At 35.4% G+C, this 19,357-nt stretch overlaps 2 protein-coding genes across 5 annotated transcripts in view; both read right to left on the reverse strand.

Moving 5' to 3' along the window:
* Positions 1–19,357, reverse strand: part of LOC141389683 (octopamine receptor beta-3R-like) — an 825,473-nt gene that overhangs the window by 615,077 nt on the left and 191,039 nt on the right. The window lies entirely within an intron of this gene.
* Positions 1–19,357, reverse strand: part of LOC141392074 (octopamine receptor beta-3R-like) — a 557,224-nt gene that overhangs the window by 338,055 nt on the left and 199,812 nt on the right. The window contains exon 4 of the mRNA XM_073965033.1: positions 99–211. The gene's annotated coding sequence lies outside the window, so the exon portion shown is untranslated. The remainder of the gene's footprint in view (positions 1–98; positions 212–19,357) is intronic.

Raw genomic sequence — 19,357 nt, forward strand, 5'->3', positions numbered from 1 at the left:
AGAAAATCCGTATTGTTTTAACTTCTTTAATTACTTAAGAAAATCATACTGAAGGATAAAAAGCGGTTGCCACTGAATTTTATTTGTAATATTCTTACCTTTATAAGATTCTTTTCTTATTTGATTCTAAGAAGTAGGAACAATTGCAAAAAATCTTTCCAAAGTTATATTAAAAATTCTGGGTTGAATGTCCATTGAATTTGTAGCTTACCTAAAAATAGAGAAGCGTTGCTTGTTAAGTGTCAAATTATGAAAGGATAATGTAGTAAGTAAATATTTTAATATTATATAATATTTAATATTAATAAATATAATTAAATGTGAATTGGTATTATCATCAGTCGAGACCGGGCCGACCTATACCACTACCCTTGTCCACAATCGTTTTAGGGACCAACAATTATTTTATAAATCTCAAGTGGACATTGACCTCTGAGTGGTGTCACCTGGGGAACTGCCTTAAACACCCGTTGAAGGTAGTGAGCTAACATGTACTGAGCGTTCACTCATAATAAGCAGGGTTTCTGAGTCGGAGCCGCAGTCGAGCAATTTTGCTGGAGTCGGAGTCTAAGTCGAAAAAAATAACTCGACTCCGACTCCGGATAAAATGAATGAATGAAACTTTCTAATTTATAAGCCGCTGCTACGTTTCACAGTAATACACAGCAGAAACTATGTGGTTTAGTATTATATTCATACAAAGATATAGGAAAAAATCAAAAAGGTTACGCACTGTATTAAAGCATGAGTTTGGTTGATGATTTATAGTTAGTTGGAAGTTAGGACACCTGGTCTTCAGCTTCACCCTCAGTGGATGAAAGACTTGCCGCAATTTGCATAAAAGCTAAATTTATTCAATATCAGTCTTTTTTGCGTCCATGCCCCCACCGAAGACAAGGACAAGCAGACCAAAGTAAATATATTTTACGAACTTCTGGAAAAAAAATTATTCTAAACGATTTTAATGCCAAAATTGGAAAGGAGAACATTTTTGGTTCAACAGTCGAAAAATTCAGTCCCTATAATGTAACATCTGGCAACGGAATGAGCCTGATAGACGTCGCAGCAAGAAAACAACATGGTATTTAGCAGCACCAGATTTTGGCATCTCGACATTCATAAGAGCACCTGGCTGCCACCAGGTCAGAAAACAAGAAACCAAGTTGATCACGAAGTGATTGATGGAAGACATTCATAGAGGGTCTTGGATGTACGGTCGTTTTGAGGAGCAAACACGACTGATATTCTTTAAAAAATGCACGACTGATAGACGTTGGAAAAAATATTCTTTAAAAATCCACAAATGATAGAAGGTGGAAAAAATATTCTTTAAAAATCCTCGTTCGAAAAAAATTTCTTAAAAAAATCTTTAAAAAATCTTAAATCTTAAAAAATCCAAGTTCGAAAAAATATTTTTTTTTAAAATCCACGATGATAACGTTGGAAAAAATATTCTTTAAAAGTCCACAAACGATAGACGTTAGAAAAAATATTCTTTAAAAAATCCACGATTGATAGATGTTGGAAAAAGTATTCTTTAAAAATTTTGGTACCTTGAGAGACGTTGGAAAAATATTCTTTAAAAAATCCACGATTGATAGATGTTGGAAAAAGTATTCTTTAAAAATTTTGGGACCTTGAGAGACGTTGGAAAAATATTTCTTAAAAAATCCACAAGTAATACACGTTGGAAAAAATATTCTTTAAAAATCCACGACTCTTAGAGAGTGAAAAAAATATTCATAAAAAAATCCACGACTGATAGAGGTTGGACAAAATATTCTTTAAAAAATCCACAAGTGCTAGACGTTGGAAAAAAATATTCATTAAAAAATCCACGACTGATAGAGGTTGGACAAAATATTCTTTAAAAAATCCACAAGTGGTAGACGTTGGAAAAAATATACTTTAAAAATCCACGACTGATAGACGTTTTAAAAATATTCGTTAAAAATCCACGACTGATAGACGTTGGAAAAAAATATTTTTAAAAAAATCCACGACTGATAGACGTTGGAAAAAATATTCTTTATAAAATCGACGACTGATAGACGTTGGAAAAAATATTCTTTAAAAAATCCACGACTGATAGACGTTGGAAAAAATATTCTTAAAAAAAATCCACGACTGATAGACGTAGAAAAAAATATTCTTTAAAAATCCACGTCTAATAGACGTTGGAAAAAATATTCTTTATAAAATTGACGACTGATAGACGTTAGAAAAATATTCTTTATAAAATCGACGACTGATAGACGTTAGAAAAAATATTCTTTGTAAAATCCACGACTATAAAGACGTTGAAAAAAAATATTCTTTAAAAATCGACGACTAATATACGTTGGAAAAAAAATAGTTTTTAAAAATCCACGACTAAAAGAAGTTAAAAAAATATTCTTTAAAAATTTACGACTGATACACGTTGGAAAGATTTTTTAAAATCCAAGGCTGGTAGAGTTGGAAAAATATTCTTTAAAAAATTCAGCACTGATAGATGTTGGATAAATATTCCTTAAAAATCCACTACTGAAAGATGTTGGAAAAAATATTCTTTGAAAAAAATATTCTTTAACAAATCCACTACTGATAGATGTTGAAAAAAAAAATATTTTTTAAAAATCAACGACTAATATACGTTGGAAAAAATAATTTTTAAAAATCCACGACTGATAGACGTTGAATTTTTTTTTAATCACCGAATAATATACGTTGGAAAAAATAATTTTTAAAAATCGACGACTAAAAGAAGTAGAAAAAAATGTTCGTTAAAAATCCACAACTGATAGACGTTGGAAAAGTATTGTTTAAAAAATCCACGGCTGGTAGACGTTGGAAAAATATTCTTTAAAATATTCAGGACTGATAGATGTTGGATAAATATTCCTTAAAAAATCCACTACTGAAAGATGTTGGAAAAAATATTCTTTGGAAAAAATATTCTTTAAAAAATCCACGACTGATAGACGTTGGAAAAAATATTCTTTAATGAATCCACGATTGAGAGACGCTGGAAAAAAATACTCTTTAATGAATCCACGATTGAGAGACGCTGGAAAAAAATACTCTTTAACAAATCCACGACTGCGCCAAAGGGTAAGGACCAAAAGTGCACCATCAAATTGCAAATATTCTTTAAAGCCACGATAACTTTACTTTTCTTAAATCCCCGAATTATTATTTTTTTTAAATCCACGATTATTTAATTTTTCCTAATCCACAATTTTTTAATTTTTTTTAAATCCACTGTTATTTAATTTTTTTTAATCCTTGAATATTTAATTTTTTCTATTTTTAAATCCACAATTGTTTTAGAAGTGATTTTTTAAAAACACACGATTTTAGAAATTATTATTTTTTAAATCCACGATTATTTATTTTTTTAAATTCACGATTATTTTAAAAACTATTTTTTTTTAAATCCAAGATTATTTTAATAATTATTTTCTTAAATCCATGATTATTTTATTTTTTAAAAAATCCCCGACTACCTTCAAAATTATTTTTTTTAATCCACCGTTTTTTTTAAATCCACTACTATTTTCAAAATTATTTTTTTTTTTTCTAAATCCACTACTATTTTCAAAATTAATATATAATTGTTCTACAAACATCCCATACGGGACAAGGGAGACTTCTCTCATATCAATGAGTGCACCCCAATATGAATCGGCGCAATGATATGGGACCTACTGTTTATCGCCGAGTCCGAAAGGCGTGTCTACGACACCACTTGTAGGGACATTTTACAAGGCTGAAATACTCAGGAAATGTCGCCAACATTACTGAGGGGTATTTTGCCACCGTTGAAAAATGTTTGATGTTGCCTGGCCGGGGAATCGAAGCCACGACCTTTAGCGTGCAAGGCGGGTGTGCATACCATTGCACCACGGTAGCACCCAAAATTATTTGTTTTAAATCCACGATTATTTTTAATATTTTTTTTTTAAATTAACGATTATTTTGAAAATATTTTTTTTTTTCAAAATAAATCCACTAATATTTATTAATTTTTTAATCCAAGAGTATTTATCCACGCTTTTTAATTTTTTTAAATCTTATTAATCTTTTTTAAATCCACGATAATTTTAAAAATTGTTTTTTTTAGGAGGGTTGACATTTTTATTTGGAATGACGACTTCTAATTTGCTTTTCAAAATAGTCAGGCTTAATCACATAGTTGTTGTTGCAATATCTTATTAAAACAACTTTAATTTATTAGTGGGAAAATTGGTGATGTTTACTAAGGGGTAAGGCTGGGAAGACTATAGCTTCGCATCTCGCCACAGATCCTCATCAGTTCCCTTGTTTTTTTGTTTTCCAACAAAAAACTTTTTATACCCAAGTGTCAATTGTTCCCTCAAATAGATACGTGTCCTAAGAAGCACTCTCATCGAGAATTTCTTTGGCACTACCTAAACTCGAACAACTTCTCTTGCGAACTAAATCCACCATTATTAATTTTTTTTAATACACGATTATTTTAAAATCTATTTTTTTTTTAAATCCGACTAGAGCCAATGACAATGAAATAATTGGGTCATATGAGTGCGGCTTTGCACCTGGAAAATCCGCCCTCGACCAGATATTTATCCTGCGGAAAATCCTGGAAATACCCAAGCAATGCAAATCGACATCTACCATCATTTTGTCGATTATAAAGCAGCCTTCGACAGCCCCCTATGTTCAAAAGTATTTATTCCAAGCCATGTCTGTTTTTGGTATTTCCGCAAAGCTCATTCGGCTTTGTAAGATGACATTAACTGACACTCGGTCCTCAGTTAAAATAGGAACGAAACTCTCCGAACAGTTTATTACCAAGTAGACGGCCTGTGATATCTGCAACGTCCTGTTGGAAAAGGTTATACGAGATGCCAAATTCTAAATAGGTGGGGAAATTTATACAAATAATCACATGATTCTTGCTTATACGTACACAGATCTCGTAACAATTGCGAATGTTGGTACCTAAAATGTTTGAGGTAGTAAAAGACTTCGTCTACCACGGCATCATCATAAGCACAACAAACAACATCCTTGTTTAAATAAGAAGAAAACTAGTGTTGGCCCATAGATGTTACTTTGGGCTAAGTAAGCCGTTTAAGAATAAAGGCACATCTAGTCAAACAGAACTACCCAGCAAAATGTTCGATGCGAAAGATGCCATTCAATCATGGGTGCAAGTGAGCTAGCATGTCATCTTTTTAGCATTTTCATCGATGAAATTTATATGAGCGTGGACCCCAAAAGATGCTATTCACTTTTGGATTCAAAACATGTCATTTTCACCAATGCTTTGGCATGTCATTTCCACTAATGCTTTGACATGTCATTTTCACCAACCCTTTGCAATGACATTATCATTACGACGATAGTTTTAACAACGTTGGTTGTGATTTCGAGTCTCCGACAACATCAAGCCTATTGTAAATAATTAATCTTATATATTTAGAAAAAAAATGAATAAATAAAAACACAAAATTCATCTTTATTGTATCAATGGAATGGGTTCAAATGCTTATGAAAAGATCGGATCTGTCACGACTTCTTTTGCATTGGTTCAAATGCTAATGAAAAGATCGGATCTTTCGCGACTTCTTTTCAACCAATGCAAAAGATGGCATGAAATCAGGTCATCGCATGGAACCCCTTCCTTCAAATTTTGCTGGGTAACGCTGTACAAAACACTGATACTACCTGTGCTAATGGTTCCGAACCATACAAACAGGCAAGGCAGTGCTTGGTGTATTCGAGAGGAAAATTCTCCGAAAAATCTATAGCACAATCTGCGTTGACGGCGAAAATTGACGCCTTATGAACCTAAAAAGGCGTTTAAATACGGCCCATGGTGGTACACGCAGAACTGGAAGGCCAAAGCTTAAGTGGAGTCAACAAGTGGAAGACGAAATCAGAAAATCCGATATCTTGAATTGACAAAATAAGCAACAAATAGAGAAGAATGATGAGATTGTTTTTGTGTTAGTTCGGCTTATGGAACCAATGTTCTGTAAATGGCCAGCTAAGTAAATTAGTAAATATTTACACAGATCTACTTACAACAAATTAGAGAAACATATCGACATAATCTCTATTAATTTAAGAATTAAAGTCTTTCTCTCTTTCTTAAATCATTCTATTTCTTCCATTTTAATTGCTTACATATCCTGATAGTTTCCATTATTTCCACATTCGAATGCCTGCATGCAAAAATAGTTCAATTTAGCTCTCCTATTTGATACATAACTACGAGTACATACATACATATGTATACAAATGTGTGTCTGTAAATAACAAAATATGTCCTTGCTAACTACTGTTGCCCTTGTGTCATTTACAATGCTCTTCAAATTAGTGCGTAACTCTATGCAAAAGAAAGAAGAAGAAAAAACCAAACACATACTACAACATAACAAAATACTTTTAGTTGAAAACTAGGATTTTCAACATTCATTCATTCATCATTATGCATTGTACAAATGTATGTAAGCACCAGGGATTTGAATTGACAAACAAGCCTTACACAATTTGTTCAACATTGAAATGAAAATAGAAGAGAATGAAACACAACAACAGCACACACAGAAACAACAACTTTTCCGGGGTCTCACTATGATGACGATACAACGTTTTATTTATATTTCCTAATGATGACTTTTGTGCATGGAATGTCAAATGTCAGCAATAATTATGTGTGTCAACACACATCATTCAAAACGTTAGTTATTTTTTTTTTCGAAATCCTTTGTTTGAAAAATTGTAATGACGCTTTGGAAGTGAATGAATATTGTGTTTAGGCTTACAGTAAATGGTCACTAATACTTGGTATTGAATTGGTGAAAATATACATACAAACTAAATAGTTTGATAGAATGTAAAATGTCAAGGATTGTTAACACCCACCAATTAATGGTGTGGCTCAACTATAATTATTGACTATTTTCGGTTTTAATTTGGAATGATTCGTATACGTGTGCGTGATTAATTACAGAGATTTGTTTTCATCCATTGATAAAATTACTACACAGTCATTTTACACAAAGGTAGCAGACATCAGAAATTCATAGTCAGGAAATAAATGTACAATCATTTATTGATTGAACTTTAAAAATGCAAAAATCAAAGAAGTCTTTGACCTGCTAATAGAAGTCGAACATTTCTATAACGTAGCAGTTGGGAACCGACAAATCCAGTCCGCCATAACTTTTCATATAAATCATTTTTGGATAAAATGGAAAGAGGGTGAGAGTTAAAAACACAAGGGCATGTCGCACTCAGTTTGTAGTTATTTTATGACCACTAGAATAACCAGTTATTCTGTGGCCACTAGAAGTTGAAAAGTAAGTTGAAAAAAATTATATTTTTAGAGCAGTTGATGTAGAGATTTTTTTTTTAATTTCATCACACTTCTTACTTTTATTTTACTTTATTTTATTTCGCTCGTTGTGCGAGTTGAACACACGACCCCTCTGATTTCTAGCCAAAGACACTACATACTATGCCACGCACACGAACATTGAGGGTTGCTTAAGTACTTAAATGTGCAGTGCACATGTGCACCACGAACTGTTATTTTTTAATTTAAAAAAAAAAAAACTCGCGTGCCGACAGTAAGCGTTGAACACACAACCCGAGGATTTATAGTCGGGCACCCACTCACTGTGCCAAGGTCCTCATTACTTAGTGAGGAGCAAAGTAAGTAGGTTTGCCTTGAAATTTTTTTAGGAAGTATCCCATTACTTTTCAGATTACTTGTAATGGGAAAAGAAGCTTGCTTACATTACTTTGTAATGGGTTACGTAATGACTAATGGATCCGAATTTTTGCTGGGTAAATGCCAAATTTCAATATTTCAGTAAGATAATGTGGTTAAAACCTAAAAAATACCGTAAATAAAGAGGTACGCTTCTATACTAATAATTCTTTCCTAAAACATTTTATAACCCAATGAAATACTAAATAATAAATTTCAGTCATTTTGGTGGGATATTGACTTCACATCTTTCACAATCGAAATGTAGACTTCTACCGACGAAATTCAGTCGGAAAGTGTTTTACTTCCAAAGTGGACTAAATACCAAATATCAGCCATTTCGATGGGTTGTTGTATCCATAACCTTCAGAATACCGAAAATCGAGAGGTACCGTTCTGTGGGAGCTATATCAAGGCTTGGACATATATCGACAAATTTCGTATGGAAAGTTTAATACCTCGAATGAGGACTAAATACCAAATTTCAGCAATTTCGGCGGGATATTGAGGCCACAACTTTCAAAATACCGAAAATCGGGAGGTACCGTTCTATGGGGGACATATGAAGTCATGGACCCATACCAACAAAATTCTGGGGGAGAGTTTTATATCCCCAAATTTCAGCCCTTTTGGTGTGATAATGCACCTAAAATATGAAAATATCGAAAATCGGGTGGTACCGTTCTATGGGTGGACCTGTACCAAAAAATTTCTGGGGGAAAGTTGTATACCCCCAACGAAGACTAAATACCAAATTTCAGCCACTTCGGATGAATATTGAGGACACAACCTTCAAAATATCGAAAATCGGGAAGTACCGTTCTATGGGGGCTATATGAAGGCGTAGACCTATACCGACAAATTTAGAGGGTAAAGTTGAATACCCCCAACGAATACTAAATACCACATTTCAGCCATTTCAATGGATTATTTTGAACATAACCTTCAAAATACCGAAAGTCGGGAGGTACCGTTCTATGGGAGCTATATCAAGGCTTAGACCTATACCGAAAAATGTCATATGGAAACTTTTATACCCCAAGTGAGGACTAAATATCATATTTCAGCCATTTTAAAGGAATATTGAGGCCACAACCTTCAAAATACCGAAAATCGGGAGGTACCATTCTATGGGGGCTATATGAAGTCGTAGACCCATACCAACATAATTCTAGGGGAAAGTTTTATACCCCCAACGAGGACTACGTACCAAATTTTAGCCCTTTTGGTGTGATAATGAAGCTAAAACCTTGAAAATACCGAAAATCGGGTGGTACCGTTCTATGGGGGCTATATCAAAACGTGGACCAATATAGCCCATTTGCAATACCAAACATTCTAGGAGTAATAGAAACATTTATACTAAATTACAAAGCTCTATCTTAAAAATAACGAGCTGTATCGTGATTTCAACAGACGGGCGGACGGACAGACTGACATGGTTAAGACGACTTACAATTTTACCCTGATGAAGAATATATATACTTTATAGGGTATCCGATGAATATTTCCATGTGTTACAAACGGAATGACAAATTAATTAATTAATTATACCCTCCATATTATGGTGGAGGATATAAAAATTGGGTCGCGCTAATGAAGAAAGAAATAACAAGTAAAAAAGTATCAGTCGGCTTTGCCGACAGAGGTATACCCTCAGCATGTGTATATTGAAACAAATTTTTCCCAAAATACGTATATATTTAGGGGGTTTTAAAAAATTTGGGCGTTTGAACCGACAAAAATGTTGACTAGGATTAAAGATCAAAAGTTTTGCGGAGGAGATACAAAAAGGAATGGATCGACATTGACCGTTATGGAAGTGGATCTCCAGCCACAACATATGGTGTCATAGGGGGTTTTTACACTCTTCGGGCTGTTTGCTCAAAAAGTATGGACTTGCCCCTAAAAAAAACTTTTAATATCGTAATTGAGGCAGCGAATGCAAGTTGCTTCAACAAAAATCAAAGTTAGTCGATATTAGGTCTTAAAGTGAACTTATCCGAAATTTTGTGTGGGAGGTACCGGATGGAGTGGACAAGCATAGTCCATATTTGAACCTGATCTATATCTGGTAGATATATTAGGATGTGTAAAGTAAAGACCAATTCGGCCACTCCCTTCAAGAGTTACCGTACGAACAATTTTTCCGAACATTTTTGAACTTTTGTGTGGGAGGTACCTGAAGGAGTGGACCGATATTGCTTATCTTCAAAGTTAAACTATGTTTGAACAAAATATTACTAAAGCCATATTTTGGACCAAATCGGCAGATCCGTTCGAGAGTTATCTTGCGATCCAACCACCTCAGGGTTTTTATGCAACTTTCATGCTATTTTCTCAGGAAGTATGGACTTGCCCCTGAAGAAATTTGTACCGTCGTATGGAGGGCACTAAATACAAGTTGCTAAAACAAAAATCAAAGCGATTCGAGAGATGGCTCTAAACTGAACTTTTCCGAAATTTTGTGTGGGAGGTACCCGAAGGAGTGGACCTATTGGGACCATATTGGAACCTCATCTGGTAGAAAGTTTACGCTAGATAAAGTATGGACCAAATCGGTAACTCCCTTCAAGAGTTATCGTGCGCACAAACTTTCCGAACATTTTCGAACTTTTGTGGGGGAGGTACTGGAAGGAGTGGACCGATGTAGCTCATCCTCGAACTTAATCTAAGTTTGGGCAAAATATTACTAAAGCCAAAATTTGAATCGAATCGGTTCATCCGTTCGAGAGTTATCGTGCGCTCCAGCCAGCAGGACAGACAGACAGACAGACGGACGGACATGGCTAGATCGACTCCAAATTGTCTGAAACACATTTCGTCCAAACATACTTGGGGTCTAAAACCATTATTTCGATGAGGCACATTTTCATCGTATCAAAGTGTATATACCCTCCTTAGCCTAAAGGCTGAGGGTATAAATAGATTGGATGTTGCCACAACGTCCTCGAAGCGACAAGAGAGACGTCTCTTATATCAATGAGGGCATGCCGCACAGTGGTTCAGAATCGTTTTTTCCTGGTCAAAACTCTGTAATTTTTGAACGGATAGATATATTTTCATAATACTTTTTTTGTTCGACAGATAACACTTTCTGACGCATTAAAAACCATTAAGTTCGGTCAAAGCTTAAATTTGAGTTTTTTTCATATTTTGCATCAAAATACCCTGCAAAATTTGAAGGAAGGGGTTCTATGCGATGACGTGATTTCATGGCATTTTTCGCATTGGTTCAAAGCAAGTCGTGAAAGATCCGATCTTTTCATTAGCATTTAAACCCATGCAAAGGAAGTCGTGAAAGATCTGATCTTTTCATCAGCATTTGAATCATTTGTACAGATCACTACAAACATACAAGTCGATATGTACATCCCTACAAGTAGCGACATCATTTCTTAGCAAAACAAAAGAGTATATATTTCCAACATTTTTGTTATAGAATAACAAAATTACAAACTAAATGTAGGTTCACAAACTAGAATTTCTTAAAGGAGTGCTGTTGGAGTCCATGTCAAAATCTGAACTGGTGATGAGGAGATAATAGAAAAGCTTTTGTAGAATGAAACAAAATCAGTGGCTGAGAGTGGACGAAAAAACTCTGTTGCGGTGCAGCGGCGGTGATTAAATTGTAATTTTGGGTGTAAATTTTATGCTGATAAATTAGTTTTAGTTAATTCATGAATTAGTTTGAATTAATAAAGAGTTTGGTTTGTCATGAAAATCATATTTCAATACAGAATTTTCCATTTTCCAAACAATACATGAAAATGTCATGCCATGTCAAAGCATTGGTCAAAATTACATGCTTAGGATCCGACAATGAATGTCATCTTATGGTGGTCACGCTCACATAAAATTCATGAGTGAAAATGCTAAAAAGATGACATGCCAGATCACTTGCACCCATGATTCAATAGCATCCTTGGCATCGAACATTTTGCTGGGTATGAGTGTTTTAGAGTTTTTAATATGTTGTAACTATTTAATAAATACCAAACCCCAATAAACAAACGATAAAAATACAAAAAATTAAAAAAAAAATTGTTTATGGAAAAATTAAATTTTTTTCCAAATTTGAAAAAAATACTCCTTGGGTTTTCATAAAACTCTTATAACACTTATAAAAACTTATATATTAAAAAATTCTATTTCTGTGAAAAAGCGATAATTTATGTAATTACAAAAAATGTTAAAATTTCTAAACGGACGGAACGGGACGCCTACAAAAGTATATGAGCTGAAAGAGAACACTCTCGGGCATCATTCTGTGAAAACGGAACTTTTTTCCAAGCTGTTCCCTAATAGTTCTTGTCCATTAAACTAGGAATTTCAGTAAAATTTAGTGCCTGAAAAAAAAAAATAGCTCACTTCGTGTAAACCGTGCGGTACGACTCTTAAAGGCCACAATCCTATCTACCAAATAAAAAACAGTGAATTCAATATCTGTTATAGTTTCTGAGAAATAGATGTTTCTTTCTCCAGAAATTTGCAAAAATTACGTATGTATGTTCCAAAATCGAGAAAAAATTTTCGTCTTTTGGAGCACGCCGCGGCCACACCTTCCAATATTTTGCTTTAATTTGTTGGTTTCCCTAGTTTCAATATGTTTATTATCGAATCCCATGTAAAAAATTAGCAATCTGTGACAACAAAAAATGGGGATTTTGGCAAGGAAAATCGATTTCTGAAGCACTGTGCGTCGTGACTTACAATACCATTTATAGAAAAGTTTTTCATGCCTAAAATATTCAGGACTTGTAAGCCAACATGACGCTGAGAGGTTTTGCCACCGTCGAAAATTGTGAAGTTCTGCTTCTGAGTGCAAGGCGAACCTTCTTACAATGCCCCACGTTTTCATTGAAATAATCATCAATCAACGCATTGAAATAATCATTTACGACATTATTAGGTTTATATTCTTGATCAGGATAAAATCCTGAGTCGATCTAGCCAAGTTCGCCGTTTGTAATCTAGGCTGATTCCACAAAATTGTGCTACAACGCTATATTTTAGAACCCCGTGTATTTTTTCCATACGCAGTTCAAGCTTGAATATGGACTATGTCGTCCAACATATAAAGGTATAATTCTGAGCCGAACTGACATTTGAGATTCTAAAAGATCACAACGCTTCCCCGTCACAAACTGTGAACATAGCTCCATGGTCATGAGGGTTTTAGGTAAGCTTTTGAGCCGAGGTAGCTGCAATTTCACTATTTGTTCACCACAAAGTGTGAATATAGGTCCATTTTTAGGTATAGCCCCCCATCTAACGGTAGCTCCCAATTTTCGGTATTTTGAGGATGTTAGCTAAAAAATTTTTTTAGCGAAATAGGTGTAATTTGATATTTAAGGTACTCAGTAGCCACCGAACTTCTGAGGAACTTTTGAGGATTTAGCTACATTTTTTACCGAATTAGATGTTACTTGAAATTTGAGGTTTTTAGTAGCCTGTTGTCAAAAGTTTAAAAACGATCCCAGAGTAGTCCTTAAACTGCAACCCTTTCAAACTTTGTGTGGGATGTACCCACAATCAATATTCGGACATAATCCGAAAATATAATGCTAGCAAAGAGCCCGCTATTTCGTATGCGGAAAGGACATAAAAGACAAATAAACAATATTTAATATGGAAATGGTGAACACTGAAAATTTTGTTGTACTAATACCAATTTTAATTAATATTCATACCACTTTAGTTCGATTATCAAAAAATTAACCGTATCTCACCCCAACATATCAACAGCAAGACACATTTTTTAGGTATTTTAAGTTAAGGGATTTCTGTCCTCAGAAGGTAAAACATTCTTCTAAAAAATACACCCAATACCAATTTTAGTACCATTTATTACTTTTTTTGTAGTTTTATAGTTGTTTATTATAACAAATTTCAGAATTGTACGCATTTAAAAAATGTAAACTTCTTATATTAGCGTTCATGTAATACAAAAATGGTACTAAATGTATTATTTTTCGTAAACCTGGATATAACCTTAAAAATTACCTTTTTATATCACCTAATATACATACCGTGATTCTCATTTCCAATTCAAATTATTTCCCCACGAAATGGCTGAAAGGTGGCATTTGGAACTTTTACCTGAAATTTTTTGGTGTAGGTTACTGTCTTCATGTAGCCCCTAGAGAATGGTCCCTCCTTATTCTCGGTATTGTAAAGGTTGTAGCCTCAATATCCCACCGAAATGACTGAAATTTGTTATTTAGTCTTCGTTCGGGGTATAAACAGGTCCACGCCTTCATGTAGCCCCCATAGAACAGTACCTGCCGATTTTCTGTATTTTGAAAGTTTTGGCCTCAATATCCCACCGAAGTTGGGCCGGCCGAACTTAACGCCGTTAAGATTTCAAACACATTTGACCAAATAGCTTGGAATTGTGAATTAAGGTTAACGTTTGAGTATTTTTCAAATTTAAAGTACGTCGAAACGTTGGTGTTTAAGGCCTTCAGTGACAGGAACAATTTCCCACTACATAACTTGTAAGACTATTTTGTCATTTTTGTTCTGGCTAGATGCTTCCTTAGCTGTCTCTTATTTAGAGGACATCATTGTTTAAGGAATAACTAAATAGTTTACTATTGGTTGGAATAATTAACAAGAGTCTAGAAAAGCTGGAAGTGTATTGTTGATGGTTATGTTCCCACAAGGAATAAGCACTCCAACCTCGCCATAATTTTGTATGCTTTTGTGCATATGGCACATTAAACTGATTCTTGTGAACATAACATAAATACATAAATCGATGTATAAAAGTTTACCCAACTAATTAACACAAAAATCCCAAAATTGTTTTCCCCATGTGTAATTCGATACAACCCCATTCCCTTCGATTGTGAATAGAAATATTTGCTTTTGCTTATAGGATTATAATTTTAGTGTAAACGATATCAGCTGATATCACGTCCATATATATATGTACATACATACATATATGTATATGTGAGTAGTTGTTATTGTATAACACATAATATTCAGATGACAATGTTTGTTTGCTATATTTGGGATTTTTGAAAAACTCTAAGCCAGTAATCGGCACACAACAACAAAAATTTGAAAAAAAAACCCTTGCCATTGTGTGTGTGCATTATTATTCAATGAGTTAAATTGTGTGAGTGAAGCACTCTTTGCTTGCTCGCATGTAAAGCAGCGTCAGGCAAGAGAGCGCACACGTGCTCTCAGTAAACGGTTCTCTCTCCACACACACAAGTCAACCAATTGAAAAAGCATGCACTCACACAATGACACCCCCAAAAGTATGCATTAGGAAAGTAATGTCCCTATCCCTTATGTAAAGGGACGCGAATTGCTGCTCTAAGCATAGTATTTCGCTTACTTATTTAGATTTAGACCTCTTAAAAGCAACAAAAGAACCGAACTTGTTTACATATCTTATTTATTTTTATTTTGTTAATGTAAGCAATTTTTCCTTAATTTAAATTTGTTGACCAAACAGATGTTACCCATATTTTCTGTTTGGAAATGCGGTTTTTGGTCCTCAAAATTTTCTTACTTCAAAGTGTGAGTAACATAAGCATATTATTTGTGTTGTTGGTGTTGCAGTTTAGGCTCAAAAATTTATGTTAAAACTTTGTTGAAAAATTATTCAAATTTTTTATTGTTTCGCTAACAGGCAAACATAAATGTTGATTGTTCCTTTTATTTACATTCACATAAATGGTCATTTAAATGCTGTTTACGCAGTTTCCTTAAATTGTTATTTCAGATTTGTTTATAAATCATAAACACGGTCAACATGCCAGTCGGGAGCGATGGAAATCAGTTTAAGTACGAATGTTGCCTGCAGTGTTATGTAATACAAGATGTGACATTTTGATACCTAACATTAGGGGTATAGAAGTTGGCTGACGTAGGGGATGAGAGATACTAAGGAACGGTCAGGACCGGCTTTCACATAGCAAAGTCCAGGATTTATCTTGGTCCGCCTCTCATCTCAAGTGGTGTCATCTGGGGTAGCTGCTTTTAACATCCGTTAAAGGTAGTGAGCTAAAATGTGACGCGCGTTCACCCATAAGAACCTTAAAAACTTGGGTTTGGGCGCCGGGTTAGTTACCCTCCCCTAGAAAAAAACAGCCTACTATGAAAAAACGAAAGAAAAGAAAAACAACCCCCTCTAAAGTTGACGAACCCCGCAAACGTTTTAAGGACCATGATCTGCGAATCTGCACCTGTAATGTTCGCACTCTGTATAGAGAAGGTGCAGTCTTCGCATTGGCAGACGTACTTGAAAAATACAAGGCCGATATTACTGCCATACAGGAAATACGATGGATTGGGAAAGGCGTCACAACAACACCTAAAGGTGACGCACTGTATTATAGCTGCCATGACGTAAAGCATGCGTTTGGTTGCGGATTTGTAGTTAGTCGGAGACTAAAACATCTGGTATCCATCTTCACTCCAGTGAATGAAAGACTTGCTCCAATTCGAATAAAAGCTAAATTCTTCAACATCAGCTTTATTTGCGCTCATGCTCCCACTGAAGAAAAGGACGAACAGACCAAAGATATATTTTACGAGCGCTTAGAAGAAACATATGACCGTTGCCCTGCCCATGACATTAAAATCATTCTAGACGATTTTAATGCCAAAATTGAAAAGGAGAATATCTTTGGCCCAACAGTCGGGACATTCAGTCTCAACAGTGAAACATCGTACAATGGTATAAGGCTGATAGACTTTGCAGCTGCAAAAAACATGGTAGTTAGCAGTACCAGATTTAATCATCTCTATATTCATAAGGGCACTTGGCTGTCTCCAGATCAAATAACAAGTAATCAAATTGATCATGTTGTGATAGATGGAAGACATTCATCGAGTGTGTTGAACGTACGATCGTTCCGAGGAGCAATTATAGATTCCGACCACTACCTTGTTGCAGCAGAGGTACGTACCAGATTAAACGTAGCAAACAAAGTGCGAACAGACTCAACACGGAAGTTGGACATCGGTAAGCTGCAATCAAAACATATAGCCACAGCATATTCCACTCAACTGGCCCAACTGCTTAATCAAAGCATTCCTCGTCCCGATAACGTACCAGGACGATGGCAAAACATTGCCCACTCCATGCAAACAGCCGGAACATCAGTACCTTGATACTAGAGACCTCCACCAAGGAATCCATGGTATGACCAGGAGTGTCGTGCTGCTACCGAAGAGAAAATTGCGGCATATATATATACTCAGTATCGAAGCGTAGCACACAAGAGGGGTATTGGGGGAAAGGAGAGAGGAGAAACGTCTTTTCCGCAGGAAAAAGTGAGAGATGGAAAAGCGGGGATGTGAACAAATCGAGATGTACAAGTACAGTCCGAAAATTCTGCCAAAGAGTGAAACATCAAACTGATGGCTTTGGTACTGGCACATCCTCCTGTAGAGACCAGCAAGGTAATCTGGTAACTGATACAGATAGTGTGCTAAGGATATGGAAAGAACATTTTTCCAAACTGTTGGTATCCAATAGTAGCGAAGTCGACGAAGATAACACAGATCCAATACCAGAAGACGGTATGTATACCACCCGGCCAAGATGAGGTAAAGACAGCAATAAACCGGCTGAAGAATAATAAGGCAGCAGGAGCTGATGGCATATCACCGAGCTGTTTAAAACCGGAGGCGACACGCTGATAAGGTGAATGCATCAGCTAGTTAGCTCAATCTGGCAGGAAGAACGCGTACCCGACGATTGGAACCTGACCATCCTGTGTCCCGTCCATAAGAAAGGAGATAAGACTTCATGATCCAACTATAGGAGCATAAGTCTACTCCCGATTGCCTACGAGATAGAGTCAGGGATATTGTGGGAACGACTAAAGCCTATAGTCATGGAAATAATTGTACCATACCAATACGGCTTTAGACCTGGCAAGTCCACCATTGACCAGATATTTACCCTGCGGCAAATCCTGGAGAAGACCAAAGAGGTGCAGATCGACACCTACCACCTTTTTTCGATTATAAAGCAGCCTTCTACAGCCCGCTACGTTCAAAGGTATTCCAAGCAATGTCTGAATTTGGTATCGCCGCAAAGCTCATTCGGCTTTGTAAAATGACTCTAACTGACACAAGATCTTCAGTTAAAATAGGAAAGAACCTCTCCGAAGACCAAGTTGATGGTGTCGACGCGCAATGCGTCCATTGAGATCGGACCAAATTTTGAAGTTGGTTCCTATAATTTTGAGGTAGTAAAAGACTTTAGTTCGGCACCGCCGTAAACACAACAAACGACATCAGTTGTGAAATAAAAAGAAGAATTGTAGTGGCCAACAGATGCTACTTTGGCTTAAGAAAGCAGTTTAAAAACAAAGCCACATTTCGTCAAACAAAAATAGCGCTTTACAAAACACTGATACTACCCGCGCTGATGTATGGTTCCGAAGCCTGGGTACTTGCACAAGCAGACAAGGCAGTGCTTAGTGTATTTTAGAGAAAAATTCTTCGAAAGATCTACGGTCCAATCTGCGTTGACGGTGAATATCGACGTCGCATGAACCACGAGCTGTATCTGCTATACTACAACATCAATATAGTTAAACGTATCGAGATGCAGCGATTGCGTTGGCTATGACATATAATAAGAATGAGCGATGATGAACCCGCTAAAAAAGCGTATAAATTCGAGCCACATGGCGGTGCACGCAGAATTGGCAGGCCAAAAATAGATGGCGCAAACAAGTGGATGAAGAGATGACAAGGCGCGGTATTCCAGAAAGCGAAGCACTAAACAGAGAGAATTGGAGATCTTCTCTTAGTTCGGTCTATGGAACAAATGTTCTGTAATGGGTCAGCTAAGTAAGTGAGTATACTCCTCAAAATAATGATCCAAAATTATATTAAAAACGGTAGTAGTTTTTTGTTCTTGTAATATCATTAGCTAAGGGTTTATTTCTGCCGGTAATACCGTCCAATCAAATTTTACCTGTATTATTTTGTGTTAAAAATATTTCAGTTCAATTCATTAACTTTCATTTCAAATTTAAATCGAATAATTGAATTCTCAATTTCATTTCATTTCAGCACTAAACGTTAACATCAATGACTGACTTACTCCGAACATTCATCATTCGTGTTGTTTTCTTTTCTGGAATTAAATGCATGGTGTGAAGAGCCGATTTGTTGTATCAACAAATGCATGAGAGACAGACAGACAACAAGGCAACACATTCAAATCTCTCAATTGTTGTTATTGTTCTTTGAAAAGCTTCAGTGTTATGATTTCTGGTATTGTGTTGTACGTATCCTTGTTTTGCCAGAGCAAATTAATGGGAAAAAGTTAATTTAGTTTTGCCATAAACATTTCCAACATTTCCATCTGTTATGTTGACTCATTCATTCGTTCATTCATTGAGTTAAGTGCCTTGACAATTATATTTCTTTTTTGATAAGATAAATAAAGGGGGGGGGAGGTGGAGGAGAGATCATTACATGAATTCGCCTAAAGGCTGATAATATTTTATTTTAAAAATTTTATTACACACAAAAGTGTATAAGATAATGAAAATTAAGTTTTATTTTCGTTTTTATTATTACCTTCCAAAAAGGTAAATTGAGAAGTTTTGTAATTAACGA

Source organism: Musca autumnalis, unplaced genomic scaffold (genome assembly GCF_047663935.1).
Source record: "Musca autumnalis isolate F117 unplaced genomic scaffold, ASM4766393v1 scaffold_1, whole genome shotgun sequence".
Classification (NCBI taxonomy): Eukaryota; Metazoa; Arthropoda; class Insecta; order Diptera; family Muscidae; genus Musca; species Musca autumnalis.